The sequence below is a fragment of the Myotis yumanensis genome, unplaced genomic scaffold, assembly GCF_028538775.1.
Source record: "Myotis yumanensis isolate MYYU_CA2020_CCGP unplaced genomic scaffold, mMyoYum1.0.hap1 SCAF_3, whole genome shotgun sequence".
Classification (NCBI taxonomy): domain Eukaryota; kingdom Metazoa; phylum Chordata; class Mammalia; order Chiroptera; family Vespertilionidae; genus Myotis; species Myotis yumanensis.
The window spans coordinates 156,913,435-156,926,097 of NW_027223754.1; the positions used below are offsets into that span (position 1 = coordinate 156,913,435).

The 12,663-nt window shown below is 42.1% G+C and overlaps 1 pseudogene; it reads left to right on the forward strand.

The window, feature by feature from the left end:
- The first annotated feature begins 8,058 nt into the window (after window positions 1-8,058).
- On the forward strand, window positions 8,059-9,432 carry LOC139006382 (CREB-binding protein pseudogene; annotated as a pseudogene).
- The last annotated feature ends 3,231 nt before the right edge of the window (window positions 9,433-12,663 follow it).

Consider the following 12,663-nt stretch of genomic DNA (forward strand, 5'->3'; position numbering starts at 1 on the left):
AACTAAGAGCCTAGAGCCAGAAAGATTAAGGGCTGCTGTGAAGCATTAATAAAGATGGGGAAAGATATGGCATAAAAGAAACAGGAATTATGAGGGAATAGAGGAAGATTGTTTATAAAAAGAAGATAATGAAATAGGTGAACAGAGAGAAGCAGCTATCCTAGGGCTGTTTGAGACTGCAATGGTTTTCTATGTCCAGTCCCAGACCATATAAATTACTAAAATAAAATATCTTTTTATTGAGGATCCTCAAGCAAAATTCTGTTTTTTTAAAACCAAAAGGAATCTCACTAAAATAACCCCAGAATAAAATAAAGTGTAAGAATGTAAAATTGTGATGCTGAAGCATATTAATTAAACTATGGGTTATGATGATAAGTGTTTTGTCTCCTCTATGTGATATGTGGTCTGATCCCTGAGGGCAATTTAATTCTAGGGGAGAAAAATATGAGGAAGGCTTTTGACTATTAGATCAAGCAATGTTTCCTGATTTAATCTCACCAGCAGTATACAAGAGCGGTTCTCAACCTGTGGGTCATGACCCCTTTGGGGGCCGAACAACCCTTTCACAGGGGTCGCCTAAGACCATCGGAAAACACATATATAATTACATATTGTTTTGTGATTAATCACTATGCTTTAATTATGTTCAATTTGTAACAATGAAAATACATCCTGCATATCAGATATTTACATTACGATTCATAACAGTAACAAAATTACAGTTATGAAGTAGCAATGAAAATAATTTTATGGTTGGGGGTCACCACAACATGAGGAACTGTATTAAAGGGTCACGGCATTAGGAAGGTTGAGAACCACTGGCATACAACATTTTGAAACCACAAAATGGCTTAATAACTTAATAAAATTAAAAGAAAAGGAAGCAAGCATATTAAAGAACAGTATACCTAAATATTTGCATTTCATCCTTGCTATTTGCATATATAATATGTAATAGACAGATGGATCAGAAAGGATGTATAATAAATATTGACTGTGGCCATCTTGAATGGCAATATTATTTATATATTTGTTTTTGCCTTACTGCATTCTTAATCTTTCTACAGTAAAATGGATCATTTTAGAAATTATTATTTTAATGTGAGACAGTGATGATTGGTGCCATTGGACATCACCCCCATGTATTTCTTCCATGGGAAGGGCCAATTCCATGGGAACAGTTTGAAGATGCTGATTATGGTCAGACATTTTACACTTACTCTCATAAGTGAGTGCTTCAGAATGGAACACTGGGTAAGAGTCATTCTGGAGCTGGACATTGAGAAGATGTTGATAGTTGTACTGAACTATCAGAACCAGCATGGTTAGGTCTCCTGATTGTTCTGGTCACAAGTACACTGCTTTGCTCATGTGATTTAGAAGGAAATGCCATAGGCTGTTACTGGCAAATTGAGTTATTTGATGTATCATTCAACGTTGAAACGTTTTTTAATGAGAAAAAATTAGTAGCTGAGTTTACTTCTGTGATAATGTTTTTAATTAAAATTTCCTAATAAACTTATCTTTAGGGTTTTATAAGATGGTTGTTCCATGTTAGTTTATTAATACAGACTATTTATTTAGTAATGGCTTTAAAATAGATTCCATCTGTAATCTGTAGCAAATAGGATTTTAATAAATAAGAAATGGTTACTTTTATGTCATGTTAATCATTAAATTGAGCCAGGAAATAACAGAGTTGAATTAGATGAAAATATTAAATCTTTAGCAGGAGGGTAGATAAAACCATTTGATTATTTCAGATTTACCTATGAATTAACTCATTGTGAAAAGATAATAAAGAATTCAATTATTCCCCATCTGTTAGAAATTCAGTTAAATGCTACTTAGTTTCTATAACCACAAACCTCCTGTCATCATTCCATTCTTAGTATTATCTCTACTGCATATTGACGCTACTGAAGAGTGAACTACAACTATCTAAAGACAGGAAATAGCATGAATTCCATTTTACATCTATGACATATCTGCCCTCGGAATTTCATTCACTGTTTCATTCACTCAACATTCATTCAGTGATATACAGTGGTGGGTCTCCTCAATCCCCAGGCACACATAGTCCCCCGCCCTCAGCTCTCCTCTGACACTCAGGAGCTCTCTCTGCACTTATCTTGCAGTGTTGCCAGGATATAGCTACATGACTACTGCTTCACAAAATGATGAGCTCTTTAAGGCCAGGGACAATATCTAATCCCTTAGGAAGTAATGAGTCAAAAAAAAATACTATTTAAAGACCACACTGACTGTACCAACTTCTACCCATTAGGAAAACCATCATAGTTCTATGAGATGAAAAGGACTTTTGGTGTGTTTTCTTTACTTCACAGGCACTTTTGCAGAAGTGAGAAATGACTGAAATTGCAAAACCTCTTTAAATTGTTTTGGGCTGTTACATAGTGGGAACTAGAGTACACATCCCACTGTTTAGCAAGATGCCTTTAGTGCCTTTAGTGTCCACATAGTCAAAGGTGTACCCAGAGCAGAGAAATGGAAAATAAGTTGACCTACATAAGGTAGTGAGGAGAATTTAGTTTCCCTGGGGCACTTAAGAGGTGGGACTAAACTGAAAACCTAAGGTTCTAGAGAATGGCTCTCTGGTGAATGAACAATTCTTTAGTTTTATGATGTTGGGGATAAATCTTCAATCATCACAGATCAATGTTTGTAAATGCCTACTCTCCATTTCAGCTTTTAACTCATGGTAGACTGGTAACCGACCACATTTTGAGTAATATTGGTCTAGAATGTAGGGTAGTTAAAGGACTCTCAAGAATGCTTCTTATTCAACTCTAAGTTGTTATTGCTAATCTATAAGCGCCCATCATGTCACCAAATTTTTAAACTATGGTCAACACAAAAATGTTTTCTGAAAATGGAGGGTTGTAATTGGTGGTTGAGGGATTTGGTAAACAAGGAAGAGAGATAATTTTATGTCTTGGTCAGCACAGATACAAGAGAATGGAATAGATGGCTATATATAAACGTTCAATGAAATAAAAAAAATGAAGCCAAAATAACCTTGAGGATGTAATCTCTGCAGACTGCCAACAAGACCACCAAATGACGTACAGGTTAAGCAAAGCCAAGTTTATTGCCCACTGGAATAAAGGCGGTCGCTACTTTGACAGAGTCTTAGTTCCATCCTGAAAAAGAGAGAACAAAGGAAAGATATTTATAAGGTTCTGGTTTAAGATGGGTCCTTCAATGTGGGAGCAGAAGTAAATGGAGTTTGTGGTATACTACTTTAGAATTGGCAGAAAGAGTGAGAGCAGGTTTTGAAAAATAAAGTCGTTTGATAAACCCAGTTGAATAATCTATTGTTCTCAGAAAGCATTTATTTACCTTAATAAAAGCTACTTGGATAGTCTACTATTGAAATAAGTGGATGTCAGAAAGTTCATGAGACATAACTCCTTCTCAGTAAGAGTTTCCTGGAAAAATAAAGTCAGGTTAGTGCAGAGTGAATAGTAATGTCATAGTAATGGAGAGAGTAAGTTACAGGTTTCAATTCTGAGTCACCAGCAAATGCAAACCCTATAGAAAACATTAGAATAGAAAATTTGGTCTTATGTGACATCTAAGTTATATTTGTTATTCACAGTATCCAGAAATGGCAAGCACATAGTAGGGACTTGACAAATACTTCTGGAAAAAAAAAAGAGTAAGTAAGTAAATAAATTAGTCAGTAAATGAGCACACTAACCTAATACTGCTTAAGTCAAAGCCGGAGATCTACCTAATGTTCACTATCATAATGACTTTTTATTTTAGCATAGTCTTTTTTTCTAACATAATCTTTTTTATTAAGAGGATAAAGCAAAAGCAACCATGCTAAGCTTCAAACATGAGCATGCAAGCATGCCTGATGAATGACCCTAAACCACTGGAATTGTACACAGCTTATCTTGAACTTGTTAGAAATCTGGTCTCCCAGAATCAGCCATGTGAAACCTGAAAGTGACCTTCATAAAAAAGTGGTGTTTCTACCATGGGAGGCAATCAGAGCCCTGAACTCAGGATTCTTCCTGATATATCTGATGTAATTCCTACTTTGTACTTTGCTCTCTAATTTGAATTCCATTAGACATGTGTTTGAAACCAACAGCATTTCTTTTTTTATAAACTTGTCTAGGAGGTACAGAGCATTATTCATTTATACATACTCATTTATGTATTATGAATTTGGTCAAATAAAGGCATATAATCTTGTCACTTACTAGATACCAGGAGAAGGAATGAGTCTGAGTCAGCTATCTTAAAAGGCTGCTTAGAACAGCAAAGAAAAAAAGTGCTGTAAGCCAATGAGCCCTGGGAGAGTAAGGACCAAAGAGAGATGGGAATATCCTAGTCTGTACATTCAAGGAACATTCCCCAATACCAAATTATAAAGGGAGGTCTGGATCTCACTTAGTTTGTGGGTTGAGACCCACCTGTAGTATTTTTAAGATGTCTAGTCACTGAAATGCTATGATCTCTGAGAAGAAAGGGAGAGATATCATCTCAACTATATTTTTAGAATATTTTAGTTTTGTTTGTCTCTCCAGCTGAGCTTGGGCTTCCAGCCCAATGGTCTGCATTTAGAATGTTCTGTTGGAGTATTCAGTTCATTTATTTTTAATTAAAGTGTTATTAAAATTATAAAACTGCTATGAAGATTAAAAGCAGACAATACAAATTACATAGGTAATGTGGTGACATTAAATATTCACCCACCCAGCTAATTTGGTAACTTCAGAGTGAAATGCAAAAAATAGCTATGGCTTCCAGCTTTGTTCTTTTTGGTTTCTCACCAGTTATCCCTGGGAACTCCTGTCATTCTGATGTGATTCAAGAGTAAGTGCTTCTGCCCTGGCCAGATAGCTCAGTTGGTTAGAGCATTGTCCCCACACATGAAGGTTGTGGGTTCAATCCCTGGTCAGGGCACATACAAGAATCAACCAATGAATGCATAAATGAATGGAACAACAAATAGATGGAATCACTGGCGCTCTCTCGCTCTCTCTCTCTCAGTCCATAATAAAAATAGAGTAAATGTTTCTTTGTAGCCTGATAGACTGCTTCTAATTGAGCCTCTAAAATAAGTGATATCTCACCAGCCCATCAGTGTGAAAAAATGGGGGGAAAGGGAGCGGAGCATCAAGTAACCTGTTATCATCCCAGACAAGAAGAACCAGTTTCAGGATCAATAGAGGCTATGGAAGAAATATAGCATGGGCACCCTGAAGTGATGAAAGAAGTCAATGCGCATTAAAATGTCTCTAATACTTAGTTCCAGGACCTGCGAGAAAGGTGGTTCTATACAGAAGTTATCTGGCTCTGGCATGACTTTTACCTTTGTGGATAGACAGTAGAAATGCTAAGGAGAAAAGGCCTACCAAAAAGTATAGTTGAACAGGAAAATACATTATCTCTAAAAAGCACTTTTAAATTCAAGATCTATCATACCTTTCAACAATCTATTGAGATTGAAAGCAATGGTTAAAAGAGCAGAGGTGTAGGAAGGTGAAAAGACCTACTCAAAACCATTCTGGAAGTATAGGTATGTAGGTAATAGAGTGAGCATTAAAACCAGCCTCTAAGTCCTACAGTCTTTCTACTACACTACCAGTAAGCAGGAAATTCTAGGTGTGTGTGTGTGTGTGTGTGTGTGTGTGAGAGAGAGAGAGAGAGAGAGAGAAACTAGTCAGTACAGTATACTTTTGTATAGGATGCACACACCCAATACCTTCTTACCATTGTTTCTACAATGCACAGTTGTATTTGTTGATAGATATGCATTTTTAGAAATATAGCACTTTTGAGGCTCCTTAAAATCAAACATTAATGTTTTGCATAAATATTTCCATTAAAGAGAATAAATCCAGAAGAAAAAAGATATACTTCCTCTCCCCTTAAATGTCATTCAGGTAAAAAGCAGGCAATCTGAAAAATGGCAAATATTTCAAAACTAACATTGATTATAAATGTAAAACTCTACAATAGTTTTTGGAAAGAATGAAAGCAATTGGGAAGAACTCATTAAAGCAATCTTTTTCAAGGAAGAAAAAATGTTACTCCTCACCCTGACCCGTTTGGCTCAGCGGATAGAGTGTCTGCCTGCAGACTCAAGGGTCCCAGGTTCGATTCCGGTCAGGGGCATGTACCTTGGTTGCGGACACATCCCCAGTGGAGGGTGTGCAGGAGGCAGCTGATCGATGTTTCTCTCTCATCGATGTTTCTAACTCTCTATCCCTCTCTCTTCCTCTCTGTAAAAAATCAATAAAATGTTTTTTTTAAAAAAATGTTACTCCTGGGTTTCTTAGTTAGCAAAAGAAATTCCAAACTATAACAGTGGTTTGCCTCAGATCAGAATCTGCATTTTTCATTATTTTTAAAGCACAGAGCTAGGTAAATTTTCATGAGTCCTGGGTCTAGCATCCAAGTGCAGGCTGTGGGACCTGTCCACTGAGATCCAGTCAGATTCCAACGGGAGGGTTTAGTAATGTCATTGAAGAATGGTCTAGATGTGCAGCCTTCGAAGCTAATTCTTTGGCCCTCTCACATTTCCTGTGAGCTCTGTAGGATTCTTAAATTGATTCCTTATCTGTTTACACTGCCAATACTAACCTTTATTTTTTTTAACATCCTCACACAGAGATACAAACAAAGTGCATCCTTTATGTAATGGCCAGAGTGTGATTTTTATATAAACATCAATACATGACACTCCCTTAATCAAAACCTTACAACAGACTTTCCATGGCTACCACACCACAGCTCAAACTTCTTATCAGGACTGTGGGCCCAGATCTTGACCACAGAGAGAGATCTCTGCTACAGCCTGTACCTCCATGTGATCGTCCTGCCTGTCACATGGAGATACAGTGAGTCACACCGCTCCAGGCACAATGATAGGTTACCATCACTCAGATAAACCAGCTCCTTTCTGTTTTGGGACCTTTGCACTTGCTGCAGTCTCCAGGCAACCAATACAGCCACACCCAGACTACACCCCAAGTGGTACAAAGGATACAAAAAAGCCCCCAAAAACAAAACCTGAATAGTCCCTGAGAGCCCACAGGGACTGGCCTAAAGACAGTCCTTTTTATTTATTTATTTATTTATTTTATTATTATTTTGTTCTTTTTTCTTTATTTTCCTTTTTTTTCTTTGTTTGTTTTTGTTTTCTATTTCTATTCACATTATTTTTTCATCATTCTCATTTTTTTATTTTATCCTACTTTTTAAAATAATTTTTTAAATTTTTTTTACTAATTTTTTTCTTCTTTTTCTCTTTCTTCTTATCCACTCATCCTCTTTCTACTTCCTCTATACTGAACTGAGGTCCTCCCCATATTCATCCAATTCCTTAACCTTTCTTTCTGTATATAATATTCGGCGCGGCTTCTCTTCTCCGGCGCTCCTCTTATCTCGCGTGATTTCCTCTCCTGGACCCTCATCTCCCGTGACACTCTCCTCTGCCCGCGAACTATTCTTTTCTCCTGCCCGCTTCTCTTCTCGCATGATCGCTTTTCGCTGGACACTTCTCGCGAGATCTTTTTAAGTCTTCTCGCGAGATATTTCTTCGCGCATGCTCTTTTCTCTTGTGCTCTTCCTCATTATCTTTTCTCGCGTGATCTCCTCGCTCACCTCTTCTCGCGTGATCACTTCTCTTCCTGGGCACTCCTCTTCTCTCGCGGGATCTCTTTTCCTCTCCCGGACCCTGATCTCGCATCATCCTCTCCTCTTCCCGTGAGCTGTTCTTTTCTTGCGCCCTCTCGTCTTGCGTGGTCTCGTCTCTTGGCTGCTTTGCAGTCTCGGAAGACTTCAGTGGTCCGGGGAGGATCACTTTCTTCAAAGCAACACAACGTTGGGTTTTTCACAAATTGAAGGCAAGACCCTACACCAGCAAAAAGGTTGCAACTCATGCTGTGGTGACGTTTGCTCTATCTTGGTGGTCTGGAACTGAACCTACAGTACCTCCAAGGAATTTGTGAGGGTCGCTGAAGGAGCGGAAGAGGAACAGCACGAGGCAGAACGTGAGTTACCTTAGCGATGTCGGCGGAGTTGCACAGCCAGGGCCAGGACCCCTGTGTCCACACCTGCAGTGAGTGCAAGCAGTGGATGGAGGCACACTGGCACTGCCCTGGCTGCGACGACTACAACCTTTGCATCCACTGCTACAACACGAAGGGCCACACCCACAAGATGGTGAAGGTGGGGCTGGGCCTGGATGAAGAGGCCAAGGGGGGTGCTGAGGGCGGCAACCAGGGTGAGCTGCTGCCCAGGAGCCCCGGGGAGTCTCGGTCCCAGAGCATCCAGCGCTGCATCCAGTCTCTGGTGCACGCCTGCCAGTGCCGCGGCGCCAACTGCTCGCAGATGGCCTGCCAGAAGATGAAGCGGGTTGTGCAGCACAGCAAGGGCTGCCAGCGCAAGAACAATGGAGGCTGCCCAGTGTGCAAGCAGCTCATCGCCCTTTGCTGCTGCCATGCCAAACAATGCCAAGAAAACCCATGCCCCGTTCCCTTCTGCCTCCACATCAAACAGAAGCTCCACGGGAGCGGCTCGGCTCCGCCAGCAGCGGCTCCGGCTCCGGCTCCGGCTCCGACTCCGCCAGCAGCTGATAGGGAACCGCCTGCAGCAAGGGTAGCTCATTCGCCATGAACACCCGTAAAGTGCCTCAGCAGTCTGCCCTCCCCCTCCTTCAGCACCACCCTGGACACCCATACACCCCAGCAGCCCCAACACACCCCAGACACCGCAGCCTCCGACTCAGTCCCCGCCCTCGCCTGTAAGCATGTCACTAGCCGGCTTCTTCAGCTCGGCCAGAACTTAGCTCGCCACCACAGTGTCTACGGGGAAGCCCACTAACTGTCAGCTCCAGTACAGCCTCCAGCCCAGCCTGCAGAACCTGAACGCCATGCAAGCCAGCGGGCCCCGACCTGCTGTCCCTCCGCAGCAGCAAGCAATGGGAGGCCTGAACCCCCAGGGCCAGGCCTTGAGCATCATGAACCTGAGGCCCAACGCCAGCATGGCGAGTATGAACCACAGTAAAGAGGGATGCTGCGGAGCAACAGCAGCAGCTACAGCAACACCAGAAAGGCAGCGCTGGCATGGCTGCAGGCCTGGCAGTACTCGCCCAGTTCCAGCAGCCTCAGGGATGCTGACGCTACCCGCAGCCATGCAGCAGCAGCGGATCCAGCAGCAGATTGGGTTCCAGGCCAGCCAAACCCTGTTAGGCATGTTCTGTACCTTTCTCCTGCCCTTAGTTTCTCCCCTGCATTCAGTACATTTTTGTTGTCCCTGCTTGAGGCTCCTGTTTTCTTCTGTTTTCCTGTTATTCCATTTCAGGTGTCACAAGAGACAACTAAGCGGCTGAGAAAAGCAGCTCTAGACTCAACTTCCTACACCTCCTGCACCTACATCTGACCCACACAGAGACATAAATATCCCGCCCTCCCTATTCTTGCTTGCTGAAATGGATATATTAGTGTGTATTAAAAATAAAATTTCTAAAACTCTCAAAAAAAAAAAAAGATTCTGCCCCCATGCTCTTTACTAGGTATTTGGTGTTTGTATGTTTTGGTTTATCTGTTTGTTCTCTGGTATTTTCTCCCCACATATATATATATATTTTTCCTTTTTCTTCTTTTCCTTTTCTCTCATACCATTTTCTCTCTCTTCAATATCATTTGTGCTCTCATTTCTCTCCCCTAATTCTGTTATCTTTGGCGGTCACTTATATTGGGGTTATCAGTGTCATGAGTACATTTGTGTTTTGTTCCCTTTGTTCGTGTCTTGTCGAAGTGGATTTTATCCTGTTTGAAGATGAAGCAGGTTGTGCAGCACAGCAAGGGCTGCCAGCGCAAGACCAATGGAGGCTGCCCAGTGTGCAAGCAGCTCATTGCCCTTTGCTGCTCCCATGCCAAACAATGCCAAGAAGACCCATGCCCCGTTCCCTTCTGCCTCCACATCAAACAGAAGCTCCACAGGAGCAGCTCTGGCTCTGTCAGCAGGGGCTCTGGCTCCACTGGCATGGCTGCAGGCCTGGCAGTACACGCCCTGCAGAGAGGAGACTCCATCTATGCACGGGTCATTAACACTCCAGACCCAACTGTAGAGGCAGGAAGAAGGCAGCAGTGAGGGAGAGAGTGTGAGGGAGTGAGGGAGGGAGCAAAAGAGGAGTGTGTGGTCACGTGGGGTGTGTGTGTGTGTGTGTGTGTGTGTGTGTGTGTGTGAGTGAGGCACAGTTAGATCCTGCAGGACCTTCAGGGGCAGGCTAACCAGGCCCGCCTAACCAGGCAGACATTGTTACCATTGCAAACAGTTCTGGAGCAGCCGGCTCTTCTTCAGAGGCCATGCCTTTTTGAAGGGGAGAGCTGCTGTGACTGGGAGCCCAGCCTCACTTCCACCCAGGGTGCCCTCAGATAACACTCAGGACTTTACAGCCACCCCCACCAGGGACCTTCTGCCTAGGTCCCATGGACATCAAGACTCCAGGAACCCTGGGTGCGGGCTCCTGAGAGTTCTGAAGCATGCTCCCCTCTGGCCAACCCAACACTTTAGCCCAGGGCACTGCAACCATGCAAACAGCAGCCATGTGAGCAGCCTGCCCCCACCTGAGGAGCAGCAGCTGCGCAAGCAGCCCACCCCCATACAAGAAAAAGCAGACCTGCAAGCAGCCTGCCCCAATCCGAGGAGCAGCAGCCCCGCAAGCGGCCGGCCCACATCCGAGGAGCGACAGCCCCTTGCTGCCCACCCCCACCCGAGGAGCAGCAGCCACACGAGCAGGCCACCCCTGTCCAAGAAGCAGCAGCCGCACACAGCCTGCCCTCATCCGAGGAACAGTAGCCTCATAAGCAGCCTGCCTTGTCCGAGGAACAGCAGCTGCATGAGCAGCCTGCCCTGCCAGCCAGAGGAGCCACCACTGCTAGGAGCTGTGCCCACCAGAGGAGCCACCACCAACTGAGGAGTAGCCACTGTCATGACAGCCTGAGGAGCAGCAGCTGCCCGAGGAGCCACTGCCACCCAAGGAGCAGCCCCTGCATGACTCAACATCAAAACTGGGGAGACAAAAAAAAAAACCCAAAGAAAAAAAAAGGAGAAATCACCAGAAAAGCAGCCAAGTGAAACAAAGGCATGCAATATGTCAGACAAAGAATTCAGAATAAGGGTCATACAGTTCATAAACCGGATGGAAGAAAAAAATCAACTTATGTAAGAATCAAGAGAAATAAAGAGTGATATAGCTGTAATAAAAAACAGCATGGAAACTTTCAACAGTAGACTAGGAGAAGCGGAGGACTGAATTAGTGAATTAGAAGACAGGGAAGCAAAACACACCCAAACTGAACTGAAATTGGAGAAAAAAATTAAAAGACAGGACAAGAACCTAAGGGAGCTTTGCGACAACATGAAACAAAGCAACATATGAATAATAGGGGTGCCAAAATGACAGAAATAAGAACAAGGGTTAGAAAACCTATTTGAAGAAATAATGTCGGAAAACTTCCCTGATGTGGGGAAGAAAAAAATCACACAAGCTCAGAGAGTCCCAAACAAGATGAACCCAAAAAGTTCCACATGTAGACATGTCACAATTACAATGGCAAATGTTCAGGACACAGAGAATCTTAAGACTGCAAAAGAGAGACAGAAAGTTATGTATAAGGGATCTCCCATTAGATTGTCAAATGATTTCTCAACAGAAACACATCAGGCCAGAAAGGATGGAAGGAAATTTACAAAGTGATGCAAAGCAAGGAAATGAATCCAAGAATACTCTATCCAGCAAGGATATCATTCAAAATTGAAGGGGAAATAAAGAGTTTCACAGACAAAAAAAAAAAAAAAAAGGTTAAGGGAGTTTATCACCATCAAGCCAGCAATGCAAGAAATGTTAAAGGGACTGGTCTAAAAAGAAGAAATAAAATGGGAAGAAGGAACACAGGCACAAAAAATAAAAATGGCTACAAACAAGTACCTATCAATAATAACTTTACATGTAAACAAACTAAATTCCCCAAACAAAACACATTGAGTGGCTGAATGGATAAAAGAAAACATGACCCATATATATGCTGTCTACAAGAGAACCACCTCAGAACAAGGGACTTACACAGACTGAAAGTGAAGGGACAGAAAAATGTTCAGGCAAATGGAAATGAAAAAATAGCTGTGGTAGCAATACCTATATCTGACAATATAGACCTCAAAATAAAGGCCATAACAAGATATAAGAAAGGCCACCTCATAATACTAAAGGGAGCAAAACAACAAGAGTATATGACCCTGGTAAACATATATGAACCCAATGCAGGAGCACCCAAATACATAAAGAAACTCCTAGAAGATATCAAAGGAGAGATCGACAACAATACAATCATAGTAGGGGTCTTTAATACACAACTGACAACACTGGATAAATCCTCTAGACAAAATATCAGCAAAGAAACAGCAATCCTAAATGACTCACTAGATCAGATGGACTTAATTGACATCTTCAGAACATTTTACCCCAAAGCCACAGAATATACGTTCTTCTCAAGTGCACATGGGACATTTTCAAAGATAGACCACATATTGGGTCACAATAAAAGTCTCTCCAAATTCAAGATGATTGAAATCATATCAAGCATCTTCTCAGACCACAATGGCATA